Source organism: Pleurodeles waltl, chromosome 9 (assembly GCF_031143425.1).
Source record: "Pleurodeles waltl isolate 20211129_DDA chromosome 9, aPleWal1.hap1.20221129, whole genome shotgun sequence".
Classification (NCBI taxonomy): domain Eukaryota; kingdom Metazoa; phylum Chordata; class Amphibia; order Caudata; family Salamandridae; genus Pleurodeles; species Pleurodeles waltl.
In genome coordinates, this window is record NC_090448.1 from 1,081,280,575 (window position 1) to 1,081,298,971 (window position 18,397).

General features: G+C 52.5%; 1 protein-coding gene across 3 annotated transcripts in view; it reads left to right on the plus strand.

The window, feature by feature from the left end:
- The window catches only part of MIDEAS (mitotic deacetylase associated SANT domain protein), a 588,535-nt gene that overhangs the window by 96,095 nt on the left and 474,043 nt on the right, over nucleotides 1-18,397 (plus strand). For 2 of the 3 annotated variants that reach the window (XM_069208745.1, XM_069208746.1), the window contains exon 2: nucleotides 362-471. The exons of the other annotated variant lie outside the window; for it this stretch is intronic. The gene's annotated coding sequence lies outside the window, so the exon portion shown is untranslated. The remainder of the gene's footprint in view (nucleotides 1-361; nucleotides 472-18,397) is intronic. 3 annotated transcript variants of the gene reach the window in all.

The window sequence follows — 18,397 nt, forward strand, 5'->3', positions numbered from 1 at the left end:
ACATCCATGTTCCGATGTGATAAAATGGTATAGTTTTGCTACATATGGATTATATATCTTAAAAATTCAAGCATGTAATCTGTGAAAGATCCTGTGCTAGAGGATAAAAAACATTCCTTACTTGTAACTACAATTCTCCATCTTTGATATATTTCATAGATTCACATCTGACCCTCCCTCCTCCATGATGAGTGTCTTATACTATTTGTATCCTTTCATACAAGTGCTATGGAAATCTGAGCTATGAAACCCTCAGGAGGGCGTGAAGTTCTGTACATTGTCACATCATTGGTTGGAATTTGGGTCTTTACCAATGAGATGACCTGGCCACTAAAGCGCATATTTTTTATATTATTTCTAGAGGAAGTTAACTTGTACTGATGTAGAACTGTCACCGTGGGACTCCTAGCTAGATGACAGCTAGTCATTCCAGCATTTGAAACTTTGAAAGATACCAGTGCTGGAGAACCAGTAAGTAACTTGTTTTTATAAGATGGAAAAGAGGTCAGACTGCTTTCTAATGAAATGTGACTGGAAGACTGTTGCTGCAAAGGCAATGAGAATGTTGTCCCTAATACTGAGTAATGCAATTTCAAAACCTGTTGCAGGGCAGAAGTCTCAAAAGCAGTCTTGAAGGAGGTTCCCCAGTTATGGAGAGGTCTTGTTAAATCTGTCTGTAAGGCTTTTCTCATGTGTGTGAATATTCCTCCTTGGCTTCTTTAATGACATGCATTTGAGTTAGTGGTGCACTTGGTGAGGGTGGTTTTCACTGCCAATCTTAGAGTAAGAAGGAATTCCTCAAAGCATGCTACAGGACACTGCTCAGCTGGTACATTTGGCATTTTGATTTTTATGGAGAAGTCTTGTGACCTCTTACTCTTCCCTAGAATGTTTACATCTTTAAAAATTACCTATTAACGAACGAAGTGGTTGAGGTGAGTACTATAATGTTAACGGGATTCTTTGTTTTGTCCTTTTTTATTTTTCTATTTTTGAGCTGAAGATTGGCTACATTTGCACGCTGTTTAGTTGAAGAGGGATCTTTGTAATAGTGTCTGAGTTTTCAGTACATTCAGTAATAGATGTACATGGTATCCTCAAGGATTGTTTCATTACTAGGTTTAATTTTGTTTCTTGGTGAATGCCACCTGGAATTCTGTACACCCTTTTGAATGGTGTGATCTTGCTGACCTCTTTTGCTATGTTGTTCATTAAATGACATATTGGGTAGATGTAAGGAGATAATTAAATGGTCTAACATAACTGAGACAGCACAGTTAGTTTGGTTGACTTGACTGTATATGTTTGCACCAAGCATGGCAAACAGCCAGCTCTGTGCACTGGATTAAGAACTGTTTTATTTCACAACTGCTTAGGCTCAGTTGCTATGAGCACTGCTCTGAGGATCGGATACGCAAGGGCAGGGATCCTGTCCAAGAGTGCAGTGTTGTTTCTGCTCCAGCCCAGCCTGACGTGAGAAGGACTGTAATTTGGAGCAGATCCTCTTTCCCTGTCTGCCACGTTTCCACAGCGAGAGAGAAGGGGGAACACAAATACTGGGGCAAAGCTCTACTTTTCTGTATTGTCTGTGTATTTGTTGGCCTTTCCTTGCTTTCTTGCTGCCTTTCTGTCTTCTGTGAACCTCACAGTAAAGGTTACATTGACAACTTTGACTACCCACACCCTTCACCCTTTTTGATATTCTTTTTGATATTCTTGTATATTTGCGTCTACATGTCCCCATTGCTTCCGACTGTGTCAGGTGGTCCCCTTGGACCAAAGACTTTACATGTACCTGATGTCATCCAGTATGCTTTGTCTGTAATCAATTGAGGGATTGGGAGAACGAGTTGGTCTAGTGTACAGTCTCCCGAATCTTAAATCAAAAGCAACAGGTACACTGTTTCGAAATGTTTTGTCCTACTCAAACCCAACTAGGAGAGAATAACCAGGTCATCTAGAAACTTAATCGCTAGAAGCAAAGCCCTCACTCACCAGTTGGTGGCATGCCTCATCATCGTGCCTGCTCTTCATTGAGCTGGCGCTGGAATGCCCGACAGGTTAGAAAGGGGGCTCTTTGTCGGAGATCTTTTATTGAGGAGTGCCGATGTACCGCACAGGGACATACTCGTGCCTATAGTTATGTGAGGTGAAGGACTGTAATGTGTTCGCAGCCAGCGGGTAGGTTCCCCAGTATGGACTGAAGGAGCAAAGGTTTTGCAGCAGTCCAACGGCTTGCGAATTTCCAAGGAGCCTTTTCCTTACCTTGGGAGGGTCATCCCAAAAAGGCAATCTATCTATAAGTGTAAGTTACTCCTACAGATTCACACACTGAGAACACATATTCTTGCCTAATAGTGAAGACTGGGTAGGAACTGGTTGTTTTTTGGTCCTGAAGAAAACCCGTTCGATCCTTTTGGACATTAAGAGCGTGGAACATGTCAACCAGTACACTGTAGTAGATTGTTCTTTTTAACACAGTTACATTTAGAGACGGTAGGAGCGTTCTTTTCCTTGAAACTCTCCCTTTGAGTTCCCAGGGGAGGAGCCGCCTGTTTAAAATGTCTGATCGCGTCTGACTTAATCCTATCAGACACTTTCCCACACCAGGCTCTTTACCATCATCTAAAGGCCATTCATGTATGTATGCTTTTTGATTGATTGACAGTGATCAGAGCAGGAGTTCAAATCAACCAATTTGCATGTTGTGCTAGAACTGAGAGATTTGAGAAGCACGGAAACATTTAGGGGGTCATTCTGACCTCGGCGGTAAAAGGCGCTTACCGCCGGTCAGAAGACCGCCATAACGCGGCCGCGGTAAACCGCCACGGTCATTCTGACCCGCAACTGGCAAACCGCCAAAAACCCGACATCCACAAAAGTCCGCCACACCAAAGGTCAGCGCAAAAATGGCGATGAACAAACCTCCACCGTCACGCCAACAGAAATACGCCCATACCATTCCGACCCAAATCCACGCGGCGGTCTTTCAAACGCGGTATTCCATTGACGGTACACACCGCCGCGGTCAAAATACACTCACACATAGAAAACTCAGCCACATTGGTCAGTTTGAAACACGCACACCTGATACACATACTAACACCACTCCCACACACCCAACACAATATAAAACACACACCCACATCACCCACAAGCCCCTACGACCCGAAATTATTGACGAAGGCTAGAGAGCGAGCACAGAATAGACAATCCCACAACACAGAGGCACACAACACCATCACCCACACAGAATCCACGCACCAAACACCACACACCACCACACGCACCACACTCATCACCACAAACGCCACCCCACACCTCATCCACACCACCCCATGGCACCCCAAAGACACCCCAGGTTCAGTGACGCCGAACTCAGGGTCATGGTGGAGGAAATAGTCCGTGTAGAGCCCCAGCTCTTCGGGGCACAGGTGCAGCACACCACAATTGCCAGGAAGATGGAGCTATGGCAAAGGATAGTGGACAGGGTCAACGCGGTGGGACAGCATCCAAGCAATCGGGAGGACATAAGGAAGAGATGGAACGACCTACGGGGGAAGGTGCGTTCCATGGTATCAAGGCACAACATTGCGGTGCAGAAGACTGGCGGCGGACCCCCACCTACTCCCCCCGAATTTACCGCATGGGAGGAGGAAGTCTTGCACATCCTGCATCCTGAGGGCCTCGCAGGAGTAGGCGGAGGAATGGACTCTGGTAAGTCAAATCTTCACTACTGCTTCCCACCCCCACCCCACCTGCATGCCAAATCATACCCCCACCCTCACCCCACCCCCATCACACCAACACCTAGCAAAAGGCTCACCATCACAACCCACCCATCCCAACACCAAGCCCTGCATGCGACCACAAAGCATGGACACCCATCACCAAAGCATGCCCACTGCACACACACATCACCCCCACAAGCCACCCTCACAAAAGCCCCCACAAGGAAATGCCTGCACTTGGGTACACGGACACCCACCCATCACACGAAATGCCACACACAGAAGCAATAACCATACCTTTATACCCCTGCAGGACCCGAACGCCACCACACCGCCACGGAGGGTCCAGAGATGTCCATCCCACCCCCAGAAGAGGCCCCCAGCGATGACAGCAGCTCTGTCTCCCTGGAGCCAGATGAGCAGCCCGGCCCATCGGGGACCTCTGGACAGTCGGTTCCCCACAGACAGCCACAGGCTACACCAGACCCAACCCCCTCTGGGAACACCAGCACAGCTCCCACCCAGCGGGCCCATGCCTCTGTCTCCAGGACACGTAAATCAGCGGTGTGTCCACCACTACAGGGCACCCAGGTTGACCCACCACCCCAACAACAACAGGGACCTGGGGGCAGTGGTAGTGGGCACACCGTCCAGGGGACAGAGGCCCAGGAACACAGGGGAACTGGGAGGGCTGCTGTGCGACAGGGGGGGGACAGGCCCGGGGAACCGACTCTCCAAGAGGCCCTCTCCTCCATCATGGGAGCATACCACCGCTCCCAGGAGACGATGGCGACGGTACTGGCCCGGTTCCAGGAGATCCAGGAACTGCAGGAGGAACGGTACATGGGGTTCAGGGAGGAACTGAGGAACATCGGTTCCGCAATGGGGACCATCGTCGTGGCCCTTACCCAGATCGTCACCACATTGCGGGACCATGTGGCACCCCAAAGGGCCCCTGTCACTAGCCCAGGCCAGGAACAGCCTACCACCTCCGCCGGCGCTAGTGGACAGGAGGCCCCCACACAACGACAGGTCACCAGAACCCCACCTCCTGCAGAAGAAGAACCACCCCGCAAGCGGAACCTGAGATCTCACAAGAAGACAGAGTAGGATTGCAAGACCCCCGCCAGCCTAAGATAGCCCCTGATGTCATCCCACTGTCCCACATTGTCACCCTGTCCAACCTTGAACTGCCCCTGCTCCATCCTTCCCCAGTCATATGGACAATGCACCTGTGCGACTGAGAACTGGACTCTGCCATGGACATTACTCCACCCCCACCCATCACCGTTTCCCAATCATGTACCTATATGTAGCACTTAAAATAAATCACTTATTGCACTTAAAATAACAGGAGTCTGCTTGTATTCTTAACAAATGTATTACACATAACGGTGCAATAATGTCCAGTTACTTTGTGATGACAACATACCAATTTCAATAAGCTTTAGTCCATGGGCAAACAAAGCTGAAGTCAGGCAGTGGGTCATAGAGCTCTGAAAAGGGAAGGGAAAGTCACAAATCAGTTAACAGGAACTGGGGGGGAACACACAGTGGAGACGCATGAGGCCTTAAGTAAATGTAAAATGGCGTGGGTGATTCTTACCTGTGTGCTACTGAAAATATTGTTGTATGACTGTATCCCTGTTGTCCGTGTCGTCCCCGTCGTCTTCCTCCTCTTCACTCTCCGCAGGCTCCACAGCTGCTACAACACCACCATCTGGACCATCCTCCTGCAGAAAAGGCACCTGGCGTCGCAAAGCAAAATTGTGAAGCATACAGCAGGCCACGATGATCTGGCACACCTTCTTTGGTGAGTACATTAGGGATCCCCCTGTCATATGCAGGCACCTAAACCTGGCCTTCAGGACCCCGGAGGTCCTTTCTATGATCCTCCTAGTTCGCCCATGGGCCTCATTGTACCGTTCCTCTGCCCTGGTCCGGGGATTCCTCACTGGGGTCAGTAGCCACGACAGGTTGGGGTAACCAGAGTCACCAATTAGCCACACACGGTGTCTCTGTAGCTGTTCCATCACATAAGGGATGCTGCTATTTCGCATGACATACGCGTCATGCACTGACCCAGGGAACTTGGCATTTACATGGGAGATGTACTGGTCAGCCAAACAGACCACCTGGACATTCATCGAATGATAACTTTTTCTGTTTCTGTACACCTGCTCACTTTCTTTGGGGGGAACCAAAGCCACATGGGTCCCATCAATGGCACCAATGATGTTGGGGATATGTCCAAGGGCATAGAAATCACCCTTCACTGTAGCCAATTCGCCCACCTCAGGGAAAATAATGTAGCTCCGCATGTATTTCATCAGGGCAGACAACACTCTGGACAAAACCTTAGAAAACATAGGCTGAGACATCCCAGATGATATGGCCACTGTTGTCTGAAAAGACCCACTTGCCAAAAAATGGAGTACTGACAGAACCTGCACCAGAGGGGGAATCCCTGTGGGTTGGCGGATGGGGGACATCAGGTCTGGCTCCAGCTGGGCACATAGTTCATGTATAGTTGCTCTGTCAAGCCTGTATGTAAGTATGATATGTCATTCTTCCATTGTCGACAGGTCCACCAGCGGTCGGTACACGGGAGGATTCATCCTTCTCCTCGCAAGTCCCAGCGGACGGTGCCTAGGAAGGACAACATGGAGCACAGAGTCAAGCAACCCACAGGTTCGTTCACACAGCTTGCACAGTACACGAATCGCTATGCATTGAAAGGCTTGTATGAGTGGCAATGCAAGGCCTAGGCCTGTGTGACGCAGTAGAAATCATGCCATGTGGGCCCTTGGAAATGACGGCTGCCTGACCTGTGAAGTGTGACAGTGGGATGTGAGGTCACTGCGCTGGCGTGGCACACCGTGGCGGTAGGCGGTCAAAGACCGCGGCGCAAAGCAGCATTGGTTAACATTGAACCCTATGGGTCTCAGGAGCCAATGACGATGTGCGCCGGCGGTCGCGGTACGCACCGCCGCGGTACGCACCGCCGCGGGCGTGACCGCCATTTTCTATCTGATTAATCACTCGAGACCTGATCATCCACAGGAGAGGACCTATACTGCAAGTGCTGCTGTGACCTCGGTCTGGGAGATACAATGGCTGCTGCGACTGGGGAAAGGGCCCCTGCCTTCACTTCCGAAGAATTGGAGAGACTTGTTGATGGGGTCCTCCCCCAGTATGCGCTACTCTACGGTCTTCCAGACCAACAGGTTAGTACACAGGGTGCACGTTGAATGGGCTATGCCTGTGTTGAGTGGGGTGTATGTAAGATGGTGGGGAGGGGAGCGAATGAGGAGTGCAACGCACGAAAGATGAGAGCATGTGCCACATGGCAAGGTTGGGGAGGGGGGGGCCACTCACATTGACCAGGCAGAAAACTGATGCGATTTCCTTTACCACCCTGTACATGTCACATAGGTCAGCGCCCATCAGAAGATCGACATTTGGCGTGCCATCGCCAAGGACGTCCGGGCCCTGGGGGTCCACAACAGACGGGGCACCCACTGCCGAAAGAGGTGGGAGGACATCCACCGCGGGACCAGAAAGACCGCCGAGTCTCTGCTGGGGATGGCCTCCCAACGTAGGAGGGGTGCCAGCCGCCAATTGACCCCCCTGATGTCCCGGATCCTGGCGGTGGCCTACCCCGATTTGGATGGGCACGTGAGGACATCACAGCAGACACAAGGGGGTGAGTATCAGCACATTCTGCTATCTTTGCGCGCAGTGAAGGTGTCTGGGTGGGGGAGGAGGGCTGTGGCTATCTCCAGGCCAGGGCGCATTCTGTAGGCTAGGCCCCTCCGTTAGACACGGCCCTGTGCCCCCGCCCCCCACCTCTGTAGGGTGCCAAGTACAGCTATCCATGGTCCGGCCTCACCCATGTGTGCATTTGTCGTCCATAGACCTGTAGGCCTAGTCACAATAACTGAGTAGTGTACCCCGATTGCGCGGCCTAGTTCAGGGGGCTTCTGTGTCTGTCCTCTCCGACAACGGTGTTGCCAGTGCATGCACTCAACCTGTCTTCATTTCTCCCCCCCCCCATTTTCTTTGTCTTCCTGTTCATGTGTGCATTAGCATCATCAGGCGGAGGAGAAGTGGCATCGGCGCACGAGGGAGCTGCATCTCACATGGCCCCGGAGGGCCATACAACAGACTCCGAGTACACCAGTGAGACGGAGGGCGAGTGGAGCTCCACAACGGGGACCCGTGGAGACGTTAGCGACACCGACACGTCCTCGGAAGGGATCTCCCTAGCGGTGGCGGCAACATCCGTGCCCACCGCCACAACAGGTACAGCCGCCACCCAGCGCACCAGCCCCGCCCTCCCAGCAGCCCCTCAGCCTTCGCTCTGTGCCCGCTCGCCCAGGAAGGCGGGCATCTCCTTCGCCCCAGGCACCTCAGGCCCTGCCCCAGTTACCCCTGCTGCCCTCAGTGAGGAGGTCATTGACCTCCTCAGGACACTCATTGTTGGGCAGTCTACCCTTTTGAATGCCATCCAGGGTGTCGAAAGGGAGGTGCATCGGAGCAATGCATACCTGGAGGGCATTCTTTCGGGTCAGGCTGCCCATCAGCGATCGTTCAACGCTCTGGCCTCTGCACTGACGGCAGCCATTGTCCCTGTCTCCAGCCTCCCTCTTCTGACTCCCTCCACCCAGTCCCAGTCTCCTGTTCCTCTGCCTATCCCATCCACACCATCAGACCAGCCTGCACACACCTCTAACCCAAGGGCAGCTCATCCAGACATAAGCACCACAGATCTCACAAGCATTCACCCAAGCAACATCCAGATGCAGACATGCCAACAGTCACTACCACCTCTGTGTCCCCCACCTCCTCATCTCCCTCCTCCCTCCCTGTGACGTCTCCACTCACACCTGCATGCACACCACCATCAGCCAGTACTTCCATCACCAGCACACCCTCCATTACAGTCCGCACACGTGCAGTCACCACCCCCACAGCCATTTACACGTCCCCTGTGTCCTCTCCCAGTGTGTCTGTCACCCCCTCTTCCAAAGCACACAAACGCAGGCAGCCACCCACCCAACAGCCATCCACCTCACGACAGCCTCCGTCACAAGCACCTGCACCCAAAGACAGCACACTTGACTCTCCTACAACCACATCCTCTTCCTCCACTCCCATACCCACTACACCTACCCGTCCCTGTCCTTCCCAAGTCGTTTTCCTTTCCAACCTTGAGCTCATTCCAATCACTGACCCACCCCCTCCATCTGGTAAGAGTAAAAAAAGCACCTCAGCCACCACCAGCCCTGCATCTACTGTGACCATAGTGCAGGGCTATTGGAGTCCACCAGCTCCTAGGGCAGGAACATCGGCCAGCAGCAAGGGGACAGCCAGCCCACCCCCTGGGAAAAGGACAAAAAAAAAAAGGCCCGGCGCAACAAGTCTGAGACGGCTGCCACCAAGGACAGTAGCCTTGCCCCGTCACCTGCCACATCATCCAAGGGAGGCAAGGGCCACAGAGCTTCAGCGAAGGAGGGCAAGGGCAGCAGGGCGGAGAAGTCAGGCAGCAGGCGAGCTGCCCAGGAGGGCCCCACCAGCCCCATTCCGGTTGTGACGGACGACACCCACGGGCCCAGGACTCCATCACAGGAGGGCCCTGCGACCGCAAGTTCGGATGGCGACTGAGCGGGAAGTCTTGCCCAGGTCTGGCTACCTAGACACACAGGACAAGCACCGCTGAACAGGGCCCCGCCGGGAGGAGCACCGCTGAACAGGGCCCCGCCGGGACAAGAACCGCTGAACAGGGGCCCGCCGGGACAAGAACCGCTGAACAGGGGCCCGCCGTGACAAGAACCGCTGAACAGGGGCCCGCCGGGACAAGAACCGCTGAACAGGGGCCCGCCGGGAGGAGCACCGCTGAACAGGGGCCCGCCGGGACAAGAACGGCTGAACAGGGGCCTGCCGGGACAAGAACGGCTGAACATGGGCCCGCCGGGAGGAGCACCGCTGAACAGGGGCCCGCCGGGACAAGAACCGCTCCGCTGGGCCCTTCATCTCAAGCACCGCTCCGCTGGGCCCTTCCTGTCAAGCACCGCTCCGCTGGGCCCTTCATCTCAAGCACCGCTCCGCTGGGCCCTTCCTGTCAAGCACCGCTCCGCTGGGCCCTTCCTGTCAAGCACCGCTCCGCTGGGCCCCGCCGTCTCAAGCACCGCTCCGCTGGGCCCTTCCTGTCAAGCACCGCTCCACTGGGCCCTTCCTGTCAAGCACCGCTCCGCTGGGCCCCGCCGTCTCAAGCACCGCTCCGCTGGGCCCTTCCTGTCAAGCACCGCTCCGCTGGGCCCCGCCGTCTCTGCACCGCTCCGCTGGGCCCTTCATCTCAAGCACCGCTCCGCTGGGCCCTTCCTGTCAAGCACCGCTCCGCTGGGCCCCGCCATCTCTGCACCGCTCCGCTGGGCCCTTCCTGTCAAGCACCGCTCTGCTGGGCCCCGCCGTCTCAAGCACCGCTCCGCTGGGCCCTTCCTGTCAAGCACCGCTCCGCTGGGCCCTTCCTGTCAAGCACCGCTCCGCTGGGCCCTTCCTGTCAAGCACCGATCCGCTGGGCCCCGCCGTCTCAAGCACCGCTCCGCTGGGCCCTTCCTGTCAAGCACCGCTCCGCTGGGCCCTTCCTGTCAAGCACCGCTCCGCTGGGCCCCGCCGTCTCAAGCACCGCTCCACTGGGCCCTTCCTGTCAAGCACCGCTCCGCTGGGCCCCGCCGTCTCAAGCACCGCTCCGCTGGGCCCTTCCTGTCAAGCACCGCTCCGCTGGGCCCCGCCGTCTCAAGCACCGCTCCGCTGGGCCCTTCCTGTCAAGCACCGCTCCGCTGGGCCCTTCCTGTCAAGCACAGTTCCGCTGGGCCCTTCCTGTCAAGCACCGCTCCGCTGGGCCCCGCCGTCTCAAGCACCGCTCCGCTGGGCCCTTCCTGTCAAGCACCGCTCCGCTGGGCCCCGCTGGGCCCCGCTGTCTCTGCACCGCTCCGCTGGGCCCTTCATCTCAAGCACCGCTCCGCTGGGCCCTTCCTGTCAAGCACAGTTCCGCTGGGCCCTTCCTGTCAAGCACCGCTCCGCTGGGCCCCGCCGTCTCAAGCACCGCTCCGCTGGGCCCTTCCTGTCAGGCACCGCTCCACTGGGCCCTTCCTGTCAAGCACCGCTCCGCTGGGCCCCGCCGTCTCAAGCACCGCTCCGCTGGGCCCTTCCTGTCAAGCACCGCTCTGCTGGGCCCCGCCGTCTCTGCACCGCTCCGCTGGGCCCTTCATCTCAAGCACCGCTCCGCTGGGCCCTTCATCTCAAGCACCGCTCCGCTGGGCCCTTCCTGTCAAGCACCGCTCCGCTGGGCCCTTCCTGTCAAGCACCGCTCCGCTGCGCCCCGCCATCTCTGCACCGCTCCGCTGGGCCCTTCCTGTCAAGCACCGCTCCGCTGGGCCCCGCCGTCTCTGCACCGCTCCGCTGGGCCCTTCCTGTCAAGCACCGCTATGCTGGGCATCGCCGTCTCAAGCACCGCTCCGCTGGGCCCTTCCTGTCAAGCACCGCTCCGCTGGGCCCCGCCGTCTCAAGCACCGCTCCGCTGGGCCCTTCCTGTCAAGCACCGCTCCGCTGGGCCCCGCCGTCTCAAGCACCGCTCCGCTGGGCCCTTCCTGTCAAGCACCGCTCCGCTGGGCCCTTCCTGTCAAGCACAGTTCCGCTGGGCCCTTCCTGTCAAGCACCGCTCCGCTGGGCCCCGCCGTCTCAAGCACCGCTCCGCTGGGCCCTTCCTGTCAAGCACCGCTCCGCTGGGCCCCGCTGGGCCCCGCTGTCTCTGCACCGCTCCGCTGGGCCCTTCATCTCAAGCACCGCTCCGCTGGGCCCTTCCTGTCAAGCACAGTTCCGCTGGGCCCTTCCTGTCAAGCACCGCTCCGCTGGGCCCCGCCGTCTCAAGCACCGCTCCGCTGGGCCCTTCCTGTCAGGCACCGCTCCACTGGGCCCTTCCTGTCAAGCACCGCTCCGCTGGGCCCCGCCGTCTCAAGCACCGCTCCGCTGGGCCCTTCCTGTCAAGCACCGCTCTGCTGGGCCCCGCCGTCTCTGCACCGCTCCGCTGGGCCCTTCATCTCAAGCACCGCTCCGCTGGGCCCTTCATCTCAAGCACCGCTCCGCTGGGCCCTTCCTGTCAAGCACCGCTCCGCTGGGCCCTTCCTGTCAAGCACCGCTCCGCTGGGCCCCGCCATCTCTGCACCGCTCCGCTGGGCCCTTCCTGTCAAGCACCGCTCCGCTGGGCCCCGCCGTCTCTGCACCGCTCCGCTGGGCCCTTCCTGTCAAGCACCGCTATGCTGGGCATCGGCGTCTCAAGCACCGCTCCGCTGGGCCCTTCCTGTCAAGCACCGCTCCGCTGGGCCCCGCCGTCTCAAGCACCGCTCCGCTGGGCCCCGCCTTCTCAAGCATCGCTCCGCTGGGCCCTTCCTGTCAAGCACCGCTCCGCTGGGCCCCGCCGTCTCTGCACCGCTCCGCTGGGCCCTGCCGTCTCTGCACCGCTCCGCTGGGCCCTTCATCTCAAGCACCGCTCTACTGGGGCCTTCATCTCAAGCACCGCTGGGCCATTGACAGTGCCGGTTCTGTGTCGAGCAGGGCTTCACGAAGCACTCTGGGCACCATGCCTCCTCCATTAACAGTGGAGTCGGTAATCCATCTGATGGACTGTGGCTTGGCACTTCCCAGGATGGAACAGTGGGCAAGCCACCCACTGTAGAGACTTGAGAGACTGTGGCTTTGCACTCCCCAGGATGGCACAATGGGCAAGCCACCCACTGTAGAGACTTGTGAGACTGTGGCTTTGCACTCCCTAGGATGGGACAGTGGGCAAGCCACCCACTGTAGAGACTTGTGAGACTGTGGCTTTGCACTCCCCAGGATGGGACAGTGGGCAAGCCACCCACTGTAGAGACTTGTGAGACTGTAGCTTTGCACTCCCCAGGATGTAACAGTGGGCAAGCCACCCACTGTAGAGACTTGTGAGACTGTGGCTTTGCACTCCCCAGGATGGGACAGTGGGCATGGAGGCCCCTCGTGGATCTGGCGTCAAGGACTCATGTGGCTGAGGTGCCCCCCCTTCCCTTCCCCCTGAGGTGCCTGTAGTTTTATCATCTGATGCCCCAGCAGTGTTCTCTCCAATGGTATCTGGTCTCCTGTGTGGGCTTTGCCCATGTGTTTGTGCACATTGGCCCACGGACTATGGAACTTTGACGGAATGTGCAGGACTTATTGCCTATGTATATATTGTTGACTATGTTCATTCCTTATTTTTGTATCTTTCATATAGCATATTTCCCATACCTTTAATGGAGCTATTTATACATATATTTTATAGATCATTTTAATTGTGTCTTTGCATTATTCCGGTGGGTTTGGGGGGTGTCACTCTGACTTGTTGCTCGGCATTGGGGTGTAGGTATTTGTGGTGGGGGGGGTGGGTGTATGGCGCATGTGTGTGCCCGTAAGCTTTCCTCCTCCCCCCTCCCCTGTGTCGTAGGTGCAGTACTCACCGTTGTCGTCTGCGCCGGCGTTCGTACTCCTGGTAGATGAGCAGGTAGACAATAGCTGGTAGGATGTTTAATTCGGGTTCCATGCTGTCCTCCTTCCTCGTGGAGTGTGTATAGGTGAGCGTTTTCCCGTTCGTAGTCTGTTTCCGCCGTGTTTTTATCGGCGGGGCTCCCGCCCCGGAAAAGGTGGCGGATTGGTGAGTTGTGATAGGGTGGGCGGTACATTGTCTGCCGCCTGCCTGTTGGCGGTGACCGCCGCGCTGTTTGTCTGTCCCGCCGTGGCGGTCGGAGTGTTAAAGTAGCGGGCTGTGTTGGCGGTTCCCGCCAGGGTCAGAATTCCTTTTTTTGGACCGCCTGCCTGTTGGCGGGTTGGCCGCCGCTTTATCACCGCCCGCCAGGGTCAGAATGACCCCCTTAGTGTCTTTTACTTATTACAGCGATTACACAGAAATTGAAACTGCTGCTTTGGGTCGATAGGGTAATAGTGTCTTAGGGCAAGATGTATCAAAGGGTTTTACCCATTCTGTGTCTATGGGAAAATGCGTTGGTACATATGGCCCTTAGTTCCCTCTCATGTAAGTCTCCCCTCTCCCTTGTCCCTTTGTGTGCACAAAGTGCCCTCTCTTATTTTGTGAGTTGTTGGACAAAGCAGTACAAGATCGTCAAGTTCTTACTTCATGAAACCTGTCGCTGCAAAATGCAATTAGTGTTGAGAAGATAGAGGATCTTCTGCAAAGTGGTGTTGCCTTTTAGTATTTAAAATGTGCACATATATTTAACTGGTTTAAGTCTCTTCTTGAAGTTCTGAGAAAGGACTGTTCAACGTGATCCGCAAGATGCACAGTTACCTAATGTCCGCCACTGACTCCATGATTATGTTTTCAGAGGAGTAAACATTGCAGATAGTTGCAGTCTAATACATTTTTTTGTTACCTTGTGAGAAAATTATCGCCCTTTTGGCTTCTCAGATTCATTCTCTTTCTTGTGGTGATTTGCTTGTTTTGTAAACATCAGTCCCCTATTCTGATCCTCATCCAGAGAGTTTCTGTAGTTTTTAAATCTTAACTTTCACAGCCTTCTCTTCTTCTCTGTGTTATTTTTCGGATTTTCTCATTAGAAGCTGTTATTTGAACTCAAGTGGAAAAGACTATTGTATAAAAGGCTTGCTTTACATTCCTTCAGTATTAGATGGCTTGTTGATTTCAGCTGTGGACTGAAGTATAAAAGAGCTAACCTGCGTGTGAGTGGAATGTTGGATCTCCCAATAGGCCAGGTATATGAAAAGGGCATCCCTGAGGCAGAACTAATTGCATTAAAATAAAAGAAAAATACCCATATCAAGGTGAAATCTTTGTTTTAGCCAGATGGCAAAGCGCAGGCATATTTATATATTTCATCAGCGGCGGTAGCTGCATAATTCAAGGGGGCGGAGGCGCTCCTCTTCTTCTGGTGTCCCAGCATTCACTGCTGGGACACCAGAACAGGCTCCCCAGCAATCCTGTTGTTGCTTTCATGCAAAACCTTGCATGAAAGCAGCACCAGGATTGGTCTGAGCGGGAGTGGCTGCAGCTTATGGGGTCTGTGCAGTTTCTCCAGCCCGGCTGTGTACACAGTGAGGCTGGAGAAACCAAAGTGCGCACGTGTGTTTGGCCGGCATCAGGCAGATGGCCAAACATGCATGCACACTTAGGTGCACTCTCCCCTTATCTCCCGTCCCACCTCCTGTGGCCCAGCCCCGCCCCTCCCTGCACTGCTGGCTGTGCCAGAAGCAGACAAATAAAACGATCTATTGTTTTATTTGTCTGCTTCTGGCACAGTCAGGGGGGTGACGCTCCTTCGGCATTGCGAAGGAGCCGCCCCTGTATTTTATTCCATATTCAATAATTTCTTTCAAACAAGCAACAATGCTGTCCGGCCTAGGTGCATTTGTTTTTCTCACAGCTGGTCTAGTGGAATGCCCCCAAACGCACCCTGGCAAAACTGCTAGCTGATGTTATTCTTTTAAGTCTTTAAAAAGAGATTCTAAAACACTGTCAGCCATCACATTGTCTATCACTTTGACTTCTGAGTTTCTAAATAACGTTTTCATATCATTGAAAATGACCAGGTATTTTAGCTGTGGTTTATGAACTGAGAAGATTGCTTCTTCAGATCTGTCACAGTAGATATCCTAGACAGCAACATGACTGCTGCAGCACACCCTAACCCGTAGGTGAAAATACTCTAAACTGCGCTCAGTATGGCACACTCCTTTGCTTTTAGCAGTTGTGTTTGCCTCTAAAGCACTACCTTATAGCCTATAATTTAATACTGTCAGTCAAATTTCCAAACAAATTCTCCCTCCCTTTTCAGAAGAGAAAATACTTAAGCCACTGTTTGTAAGCTAGATAGAGTCCTTCATCCAACATATTTAAACCCTTCACATGACAACTGCTCCAAACTTTTCTCTTTCCTTTAAAACACTTTTTAAAATACCTCATGGTAGTCCATTTATGTATCAGATTTTTCCCCTCTCTGGAGTTCCGTGAATATTTTTGTTGACTTTTTTAACACACTAAGCTAAACATTTTCAAATAAGATAATGCTGTCAAACAGGTGCTTCCTCATCATTTACAAAGGATAATATCTGCTCATGGGTCAACTGTGTCCGAGTGCGTCCCCTCATAACGTTGCAGTTCACGGAACAAATATTAATAAGCAAGCTAGTAGGCTAGCTCAACTTTTAACCTTTTCCAGTTAAATCGTGTTAAAGATATATAGGTGACCTTTTCATCAGAATTCCTGGTTTGTGGTTAGTACCTATTGCCTGTATGACAGTGTTGTCTCAAGAATCAGAGCTCATCTGACTGCTTCAGAAAGCTTCTTATGACGCAGTGGATCTAACCAATTGTTGGCTGATCTTTCAGCTTCCCCTTTTTTTCAGGGAACAAGTCCCGAAAAATGAAGTGGGGGACTAACCAAGTTAGGCAGTATGGAAATTATATCATGGCATGTGAAATCCAACTTGGCATCACAATCCATGACCTCACAGGAAGTGGCATCAGATCTTAGCACATTCATTGGTTGCAAATTCTGCATTTTAAAATACCTTATGAGGTTTTAAGCACCTTCTGCAGAGATCTTTGTGTGCCCTTTTGTAATTTGCAGTTCATAACTTGTAATCCTTCTAATACAACAAGCAGCGGGAGCTATGAAGGCCATGTGACTCCTATACCTTGTAACCCTCACTGTGTTGTGTAACACATCCTGTACAATGATTTACACACACATCAGTTATTGTCAATGTTTAATTTGTACATATAATGTAAAGGGCTTGGACGCCCTGCATTGGGATGAGTAGTGCTAAAAAAAGAAATAAAGCAAAATAGAGGTATTTAAACTATTTGTGTAAAGACTGGGACAGCCCAACACATCAGAACAAAGGGAAAACCATGCCTCTCTTAAGTACCTGTGAGATGATAACAAGTTGTGCGCCTTTGTTTCCTCCATTTACAGCTATGGGTGAGGCTCAAGGCAGCCCCCAGCCAAGCTAATCAAACGAAAGAAGGCCTGATGCCCCTCTTAATTTCGGCCTTTGTCCTGAACCAGCAGGAATTATAAATATAAAAATAAGAAATCCCTCTCCTGTCCTGCACGAACAAAGCAACTGTTGAAAGTGTCCCCATACACCTGGATGAATTCAGCATATTTTACTGGGGCCCAACTTCTTGGCAGGTTCGACGGCATCCACCCTGTGAAAATAGTGGATGGACGACGTCCACCCCCGTGTACCCCTGACTTGTGACCTGCCTTTTTTTGTTAAATACATAGAGCTTGCAGTCACCCAGCAGCATACTTTTTTTTCCGAACTATGTCTTAACCTTAATGCCTGGTGTATACCAAGTAAATATATTGTGGCAAAATGTGTGTTTCCTTTAGAACAGTAAAGTTTTTGTAAGGAGTCAATCTGCATGCACAAAGGCCTAAATATTATTTGTTCTCTCATCGCTTCACTTTTTACCTAAATTTGGGAACTTAGGGCCAGATGTATCAAAAAAACGATTTGCGTTTCTTAAATAGCGAATTTTAAGAAATCGCTGTTTGAGAATTGCAAAATGGTTGTATGATTTTTGCGATTCGGTAATAGTGATTTCTTAAAATTCGCAAATGCTATTACCGAACTGTAAATAGAGATTCTGACTCCATTCGCACCGATGGGCCTGTTGCAAATGTTTTTGCATTTCCCAAATTGTGAATTCCAGTTAGGAATTCGCAAATGAGGAAATGCAAATCCCAGGGTGCTGGTGGCCTAAGGCCCCCTCTGCTGCACCCCAAAAATATTTTTACGGACATGTGAAGTACACACATGCCCTAGGGGCATGTGTGCGCTACATGTCCATTTTAAAAATGCATTTATAATGCATTTTTTAAATTTGCACATGGTTACCACCAAACTTTAATTTTTGGTAATTGCATTTCCTAAATGCCCAATTCGCATTTAGGAAATGCTTGATACATGTGCCTTGGAAATCGCAAATAGGAATTCTCTATTTACGATTTCCAATTTAGAGAATCACAATTTGCTATTCTCTAAATGGGGTGGCAATTTTAAGGAATCGTTATTTTAGCAATTCCTTAAAATTGCACTGCGAATGCTTTTCATACATTGTGAAAGGCATTTTTGCATTTGCAAACGACCGAATTTTGCAATTTGCACCGTTTGCGAATACAAAAAAGTTTGATACATCTGGCCCTTACGTCTCAATTTGCACCCGCTCCCTTGGGCTTCTATAAATGGACACAGTCTTTCATCCTCCAGCGTTCCCTCAGGCAAAATGAATGACCAGCCTTATTAACCTTTTAATTTTAGGTCTGGCATGGAGGCCTGTAGCTCCTGACAGCATGTTGCTACTTTTAAAACATGCATTGACAATGCCAGTAGCTCTGGCTGTAATGTGCTACCCCCTCTAGTCACACAAGCAAATCCTGCACTCACATAGGCACAAGACTAACTCTGTATTCACACTGGTACATTGCTTACAGTTGACTCACACAGGTACAGCTTGCCCTGACATACACACATGATTCTCCTGCAATCACATAGACACTTTACTCATACGCTCCTCAGTCTGCACTCTTCTAGCCACTCTTCCTCACCTT